The sequence below is a fragment of the Heptranchias perlo genome, unplaced genomic scaffold (assembly GCF_035084215.1).
Source record: "Heptranchias perlo isolate sHepPer1 unplaced genomic scaffold, sHepPer1.hap1 HAP1_SCAFFOLD_477, whole genome shotgun sequence".
Classification (NCBI taxonomy): domain Eukaryota; kingdom Metazoa; phylum Chordata; class Chondrichthyes; order Hexanchiformes; family Hexanchidae; genus Heptranchias; species Heptranchias perlo.
Window position 1 is genome coordinate 145,533 of NW_027139492.1, and position 9,097 is coordinate 154,629.

Below are 9,097 nucleotides of genomic sequence, written 5' to 3' on the forward strand. Positions count from 1 at the left end.
ACTGCAGTTATACAGGGCCTTGGTGAGACCACATCTGGAGTATTGTGTGGAGTTTTGGTCTCCTTATCTGAGGAAGGATGTCCTTGCCATGGAGGGAGTGCAACGAAGGTTTACCAGACTGATTCCTGGGATGGCAGGACTGACGTATGAGGAGAGATTGGGTCGACTAGGCCTATATTCACTAGAGTTTAGAAGAATGAGAGGTGATCTCATCAAAACATATAAAATTCTAACAGGACTAGACAGACTAGATGCAGGGAGGATGTTCCCGATGGCTGGGGAGTCCAGAACCAGGGGTCACAGTCTCAGGATACGGGGCGTGCCATTTCGAACCGAGATGAGGAGAAATTTCTTCACTCAGAGGGTGGTGAACCTGTGGAATTCTCTACCACAGAAGGCAGTGGAGGCCAAGTCATTAGATGTATTCAAGAAGGAGATAGATATATTTCTTAATGCTAAAGGGATCAAGGGATATGGGGAAAAAGCGGGAACAGGGTACTGAGTTCGACGATCAGCCATGATCATTTTGAATGGCGGAGCAGGCCCGAGGGGCCGAATGGCCTACTCTTGTTCCTATTTTCTATGTTTCTATGTTTCAACGGCATTACCATCGCTGAATCCCCCACCATCAACATCCTGGGGGTCACCATTGACCAGAAACTTAACTGGACCAGCCATATAAATACTGTGGCTACAAGAGCAGGCCAGAGGCTGGGTATTCTGCGGCGAGTGACTCACCTCCTGACTCCCCAAAGCCTTTCCACCATCTACAAGGCACAAGTCAGGAGTGTGATGGAATACTCTCCACTTGCCTGGATGAGTGCAGCTCCAACGACACTCAAGAAGCTCGACACCATCCAGGACAAAGCAGCCTGCTTGATTGGCACCCCATCCACCACCCTAAACATTCACTCCCTTCACCACCGGTGCACAGTGGCTGCAGTGTGCACCATCCACAGGATGCACTACAGCAACACGCCAAGGCTTCTTCGACAGCACCTCCCAAACCCGCGACCTCTACCACCTAGAAGGACAAGGGCAGCAGGCACATGGGAACAACACCACCTGCACGTTCCCCTCCAAGTCACACACCATCCCGACTTGGAAATATATCGCCGTTCCTTCATCGTCGCTGGGTCAAAATCCTGGAACTCCCTTCCTAACAGCACTGTGGGAGAACCGTCACCACACGGACTGCAGCGGTTCAAGAAGGCGGCTCACCACCACCTTCTCAAGGGGCAATTAGGGATGGGCAATAAATGAATAAAAATAATGTTGTACGCCTGGAATACGGTGAGTTTGTTTATTCATTCTCAGGATGTGGGTGTCGCTGGCGAGGCCAGCATTTATTGCCCATCAACCCTAGTTTATGTAATCGCTCCTCGTAATTTAACCCTTGAAGTCCAGGTATCATTCTAGTAAATTTACGCTGCACTCCCTCCAAGGCCAATGTCACCTTGCTAAGGTGCTGAACTGCTCTTAGTACTCCAGGTGCGGTCTAACCAGGGTTTTGTATAGCTGCAGCATAACTTCTGCCCCCTTGTACTCCAGTCCTCTGGATATAAAGGCCAGCATTCCATTAGCCTTATTGATTATTTTCTGTACCTGTTCATGACATTTTAATGATCTGTGTGCATGGACCCCTAAGTCTCTTTGGACATCCACTGTTTCGAGCTTTTCCCCATTTAGAAAGTACCCTGTTCTATCCTTTTTTGATCCAAAGTGGATGGCCTCACACTTGCCTACATTGAAATCCATTTGCCACAGTTTTGCCCATTCACTTAATCTATTAATATCTCTCTGTAATTTTATGCTTCCATCTGCACTGCTTACAATGTCACCAATCTTTGTATCATCGGCAAACTTGGATATGTGGCTCTCTATCCCGTCATCTAAGTCGTTAATAAATATTGTGAATAATTGAGGCCCCAACACAGATCCCTGCGGGACTCCACTAGTCACATCCTGCCAATGTGAGTACCTTCCCATTATCCCTGTTCTCTGTCGCCTTTCGCTCAGCCAACTTCCTAACCAAGTCCGTACTTTTCCCTCGATTCCATGGGCTTCTATCTTAGCTGACAGTCTCTTATGTGGGACTTTATCAAATGCCTTCTGGAAGTCCATATAAATAACATCCATTGACATTCCCCTGTCCACTACTTTAGTCACCTCTTCAAAAAATTCAATCGGGTTTGTCAGGCACGACCTACCTTTCACAAATCCATGCTGGCTCTCTCTGATTAACTGAAAATTCTCGAGGTGTTCAGTCACCCTATCCTTAATTATAGACTCTAGTAATTTCCTGATAACAGATATTAGGCTAACTGGTCTATAATTCCCCGGTTTCCCTCTCTCTCCTTTCTTAAAAAGCAGAGTGACATGTGGAATTTTCCAATCTGGAGGGACAGTTCCTGAATCTAGAGAACTTTGAAAGATTATAGTTAGGGCATCTGCAATGTGCTCACCTCCTTCCTTTAAATCCCTGGGATGGAATCCATCCGGTCCTGGGGATTTGTCACTCTTTCGTGCTATTATTTTCTTCATTACTGTTAATTTGCTTATGTTAATTATGGCGAGTCCCTGTCCCTGATTTCCTTGGGATTTCCGGCATGCGATCCTCTTCCTCTACTGTAAATACTGACGCAAAGTAATTATTTAACATGTCCGCCATTTCCTTATTTTCATTTATAATATCACCATTATCAGTTTTTAAGGGGCCCACATTGCTCCTGAACACCCTCTTTTTCCTAATATAATTGTAAAATTTTTTGTGTTGGTTTTTATATCCCTTGCAAGTTTCTTTTCATACTCCCTTTCTGTAGCTCTTACCATCTGTTTTGTCACTCTTTGCTGTTGTTTGTATCTCTCTTTTTTTTAGTTTTATCTTGTCCCTTACCTCTTTTGTCGTCCATGGTTGTTTTTTTTGGCAAGTAGAGCTCTTGCCCCTTAGGGGTATAAACTGGTTCTGTATCACATTAAATTCTTTTTTGAACACCTCCCACTGATCTTCTGTCATTTTACCCATTAACAGATTTTGCCCAGTTTACTGTGGACAGTCTCTGTCACATCCCGTTGAAGTCGGCCTTACCTAAATTTAGAATCTTAGTAGCTGATACGGGATTATCCCTTTCAAACATAACGTTGAACTCGATCATATTATGATCACTATTGGATAAATGTTCAGGCATGGTTAGGCTGTTAACTAAATCGGGCTCATGACTCATTATTAAATCTAATATGGCCTGCCCCCTTGTTGGTTCTAGGACATATTGTTGCAGAAAACTATCCTGAACACACTCAAGAAATTCGGTACCTTTCCGACATTGTGTTCAAATCCCTCATGGCCTCGCCCCTCCCAGATATCTGTAACCTCCTGCAGCCCTCCGAGATCTCTGCGCTCCTCCAATTCTGGCCTCTTGCACATCCCCGATCTCCATCGCTCCACCATTGGCGGCCGTGCCTTCAGCTGCCTGGGTCCTAAGCTCTGGAATCCCCTCCCTAAACCTCTCCACCTCTCTCTCTCCTCCTTTAAGATGCTCCTTAAAACCCACCTCTTTGACCAAGCCTTTGGTCACCTGTACTAATATCTCCTTTAGCTCGGTGTCAAATTTTGTCTGATAATCGCTCCTGTGAAGCGCCCTGGAACATTTTTTTTTATTCGTTCATGGGATGTGGGCGTCGCTGGCGAGGCCGGCATTTATTGCCCATCCCTAATTGCCCCTTGAGAAGGTGGTGGTGAGCCGCCTTCTTGAACCGCTGCAGTCCGTGTGGTGACGGTTCTCCCACAGTGCTGTTAGGAAGGGAGTTCCAGGATTTTGACCCAGCGACGATGAAGGAACGGCCGTTATATTTCCATGATGGTGTGTGACTTGGAGGGGAACGTGCAGGTGGTGTTGTTCCCATGTGCCTGCTGCCCTTGTCCTTCTAGGTGGTAGAGGTCGCGGGTTTGGGAGGTGCTGTCGAAGAAGCCTTGGCGAGTTGCTGCAGTGCATCCTGTGGATTGTACACACTGCAGCCACTGTGCGCCGGTGGTGAAGGGAGTGAATGTTTAGGGTGGTGGATGGGGTGCCAATCAAGCGGACATTTTACTATATTAACGGCGCTATATAAATGCAGATTGTTGCTGCTCATTGTGTTAGTCTGAATATATTATTGAAGTAAATGCTTTTTTCTGTATTTATTCTAATCAGTGTTTACAGTGATGGAGAACATTTCCTGCCGAGTGCGAATTTTGTGCAGTTTGAGTTGGTACATACAGGTCCAACAACAAAATCAGGCATTCCGGTACACGTCCCAGAAAAAGTGATCCTCACCCAAAAAATAACAATTCGATTCCTAATTAATGGCACATTACAGGCCCAACAACTCGTCCAAACAAGAGTGTGCTTGCAATGTTCTTTACAGACTGCACCAATATTTCACAAAGTGCAAGACATAAGAACATAAGAAATAGGAGCAGGAGTAGGCCAATCGGCCCCTCGAGCCTGCTCCGCCATTCAATAAGATCATGGCTGATCTGATCCCAACCACAAATCTAAATTCATGTCCAATTTCCTGCCCGCTCCCCGTAACCCCTAATTCCCTTTACTTCTAGGAAACTGTCTATTTCTGTTTTAAATTTATCTAATGATGTAGCTTCCACAGCTTCCTGGGGCAGCAAATTCCACAGACCTACCACCCTCTGAGTGAAGAAGTTTCTCCTCATCTCAGTTTTGAAAGAGCAGCCCCTTATTCTAAGATTATGCCCCCTCGTTCTAGTTTCACCCATCCTTGGGAACATCCTGACCGCATCCACCCGATCAAGCCCCTTCACAATCTTATATGTTTCAATAAGATCGCCATAGAATGATACAACATAGAAGGAGGCCATTCGGCCCATCGTGCCTGTGCTGGCTCTTTAAAAGAGCTATCCAATTAGTCCCACTCCCCCCCTGCTCTTTCCCCAGAGCCCTGCAAATTTTTACCTTTTCAAGTATTTCTCCAATTCCTGTTTGAAAGTTATTATTGAATCTGCTTCCACCGCCCTTTCAGGAAGTGAATTCCAGATCAGAACAACTCGCTGTGTAAAAAAAAAATGTCTCCTCATCTCCCCCTCTGGTTCTTTTGCCGATTATTTTAAATCTGTGTCCTCTGGTTACTGACCCTCCTGTCACTGGAAACAGTTTCTCCTTATTTACTCTGTCAAAACCGTTCACTCGGTTAATCCCGGGGACATATGAGGAGAGGTTGAGTAGATTGGGACTCTACTCATAGAATCATAGAATCATAGAAGTTACAACATGGAAACAGGCCCTTCGGCCCAACATGTCCATGTCGCCCAGTTTATACCACTAAGCTAGACCCAATTGCCTGCACTTGGCCCATATCCCTCCATACCCATCTTACCCATGTAACTGTCCAAATGCTTTTTAAAAGACAAAATTGTACCCGCCTCTACTACTGCCTCTGGCAGCTCGTTCCAGACACTCACCACCCTTTGAGTGAAAAAATTGCCCCTCTGGACCCTTTTGTATCTCTCCCCTCTCACCTTAAATCTATGTCCCCTCGTTATAGACTCCCCTACCTTTGGGAAAAGATTTTGACTATCCACCTTATCTATGCCCCTCATTATTTTATAGACTTCTATAAGATCACCCCTTAACCTCCTACTCTCCAGGGAAAAAAGTCCCAGTCTATCTAACCTCTCCCTGTAAGTCAAACCATCAAGTCCCGGTAGCATCCTAGTAAATCTTTTCTGCACTCTTTCTAGTTTAATAATATCCTTTCTATAATAGGGTGACCAGAACTGTACACAGTATGCCAAGTGTGGCCTCACCAATGCCCTGTACAACTTCAACAAGACATCCCAACTCCTGTATTCAATGTTCTGACCAATGAAACCAAGCATGCCGAATGCCTTCTTCACCACCCTATCCACCTGTGACTCCACTTTCAAGGAGCTATGAATCTGTACTCCCAGATCTCTTTGTTCTATAACTCTCCCCAACGCCCTACCATTAACGGAGTAGGTCCTGGCCCGATTCGATCTACCAAAATGCATCACCTCACATTTATCTAAATTAAACTCCATCTGCCATTCATCGGCCCACTGGCCCAATTTATCAAGATCCCGTTGCAATCCGAGATAACCTTCTTCACTGTCCACAATGCCACCAATCTTGGTGTCATCTGCAAACTTACTAACCATGCCTCCTAAATTCTCATCCAAATCATTAATATAAATAACAAATAACAGCGGACCCAGCACCGATCCCTGAGGCACACCGCTGGACACAGGCATCCAGTTTGAAAAACAACCCTCTACAACCACCCTCTGTCTTCTGTCGTCAAGCCAATTTTGTACTCATTGGAGTTCAGAAGAATGAGAGGCGATCTTATTGAAACATATAAGATTGTGAAGGGGCTTGATCGGGTGGATGCGGTAAGGATGTTCCCAAGGATGGGTGAAACTAGAACGAGGGGGCATAATCTTAGAATAAGGGGCTGCTCTTTCAAAACTGAGATGAGGAGAAACTTCTTCACTCAGAGGGTGGTAGGTCTGTGGAATTTGCTGCCCCAGGAAGCTGTGGAAGCTACATCATTAAATAAATTTAAAACAGAAATCGACAGTTTCCTAGAAGTAAAGGGAATTAGGGGTTACGGGGAGCGGGCAGGAAATTGGACATGAATTTAGATTTGAGGTTAGGATCAGATCAGCCATGATCTTATTGAATGGCGGAGCAGGCTCGAGGGGCCGATTGGCCTCCTCCTGCTCCTATTTCTTATGTTCTTATGTTCTTATGATTTTGAACCCCTCTATTAAAACTTGTCTCTGTGCAATTTTTTATTTAAAAATGTAAACTTTAAATATCCATCTCCAGGATGTTTATAAACCCTTGCTAAGTGTCACTGGGAACCAGTGAGTTATATTTAGATTGGCTCCGATGAAGGAACATTCTGCTGCCAGCCCCCCTCGATCCCCGCACACTGTGTGACTCAAACAAACTTACATTTCCTCAATCCTTTGCCAGATTGCTGCCGAGCCGGGGGTCTCTCGACTGACTATAGGAGGGACGGTGTGCACTGTCGCGCACAGCTTTCATGACGAGCACGCTGCATGTGTACAATGAATCCGTGAGGGCATTCAGAACATTCCAGAACGGCTCTGAGCAGAATAACAGGCTTGGCAGTGCGGCTGGTGGAACTGTTGGGAGAGGGTGAACTGGGTCAAGCCTCCTCCTTTGCTGTAATAACATGTGTCAACCACGGTTCGGGAGCAACGCTCTGCCATCTGTGGGTCAGGAGGTCGTGAGGTCGAGCCCCCACTCCAAGAGACTTGAGCTCAAGGTCCAGGCTGACGCTCCCAGTGCAGCACTGAGGGAGTGCCGCACTGTCGGAGGGTCAGTACTGAGGGAGCGCCGCACTGTCGGAGGGTCAGTACTGAGGGAGCGCTGCACTGTCGGAGGGTCAGTACAGAGGGAGCGCTGCACTGTCGGAGGGTCAGTACTGAGGGAGCGCTGCACTGTCGGAGGGTCAGTACTGAGGGAGCGCTGCACTGTCGGAGGGTCAGTACTGAGGGAGCGCTGCACTGTCGGAGGGTCAGTACTGAGGGAGCGCCGCACTGTCGGAGGGTCAGTACTGAGGGAGCGCTGCACTGTCGGAGGGTCAGTACTGAGGGAGCGCCGCACTGTCGGAGGGTCAGTACTGAGGGAATGCTGCACTGTTGGAGGGTCAGTACTGAGGGAGTGCTGCACTGTCGGAGGGTCAGTACTGAGGGAGCGCTGCACTGTCGGAGGGTCAGTACTGAGGGAGCGCCGCACTGTCGGAGGGTCAGTACTGAGGGAGCGCCGCACTGTCGGAGGGTCAGTACTGAGGGAGCGCTGCACTGTCGGAGGGTCAGTACTGAGGGAGCGCTGCACTGTCGGAGGGTCAGTACTGAGGGAGCGCTGCACTGTCGGAGGGTCAGCGCTGAGGGAGCGCTGCACTGTCGGAGGGTCAGTACTGAGGGAGCGCCGCACTGTCGGAGGGTCAGTACTGAGGGAGCGCTGCACTGTCGGAGGGTCAGTGCTGAGGGAGCGCCGCACTGTCGGAGGGTCAGTACTGAGGGAGCGCCGCACTGTCGGAGGGTCAGTACTGAGGGAGCGCCGCACTGTCGGAGGGTCAGTACTGAGGGAGTGCTGCACTGTCGGAGGTGCTGTCTTTTGGATGAGATGTTAAACCGAGGCCCCGTCTGCCCTCTCAGGTGGATGTAAAAGCTCCCGCGGCCATTATTCGAAGAAGAGCAGGGGGAATTCTCCCCGGTGTCCTGGCTGATATTTATCCCACAACTAACATCACTAAAACAGATGATCTGATCATTATCTCATTGCTGTTTGAGGGATCTTGCTGTGCGCAAATTATCTGCCCTGTTTTCTACATTACAACAGTGACTAACACTACAAAAAAGTACTTTATTGGCTGTGGAGGCGCTGTGGGAGGTTCCAAGGTGGTGGAAGGTGCTATATAAATGCAAGTTATTGCTTTCTCCTGCCTGAAACGTAGTTATTCAGAAACTATCGAAAGATGATTATTGGTGAGACAGCACCTGGAATACTGCAGACAGTTTTGGTCTCCATACTTAAGAAAAGACATACTTGCTCTCGAGGCAGTGCAAAGAAGGTTCACTCGGTTAATCCCGGGGATGAGGGGGTGGACATATGAGGAGAGGTTGAGTAGATTGGGACTCTACTCATTGGAGTTCAGAAGAATGAGAGGCGATCTTATTGAAACATATAAGATTGTGAAGGGGCTTGATCGGGTGGATGCGGTAAGGATGTTCCCAAGGATGGGTGAAACTAGAACTAGGGGGCATAATCTTAGAATAAGGGGCTGCTCTTTCAAAACTGAGATGAGGAGAAACTTCTTCACTCAGAGGGTAGTAGGTCTGTGGAATTTGCTGCCCCAGGAAGCTGTGGAAGCTACATCATTAAATAAATTTAAAACAGAAATAGACAGTTTCCTAGAAGTAAAGGGAATTAGGGGTTACGGGGAGCGGGCAGGAAATTGGACATGAATTTAGATTTGAGGTTAGGATCAGATCAGCCATGATCTTATTGTGGAGATGCCGGTGATGGACTGG

General features: G+C 47.4%; 1 long non-coding RNA gene across 1 annotated transcript in view; it reads right to left on the reverse strand.

The window, feature by feature from the left end:
- LOC137313772 (uncharacterized) overlaps positions 1-7,286 on the reverse strand; it is a 37,960-nt gene extending 30,674 nt beyond the window's left edge. The window contains exon 1 of the long non-coding RNA XR_010961052.1: positions 6,990-7,286. This is a non-coding gene — a long non-coding RNA (uncharacterized lncRNA). The remainder of the gene's footprint in view (positions 1-6,989) is intronic.
- Positions 7,287-9,097: the final 1,811 nt, after the last annotated feature.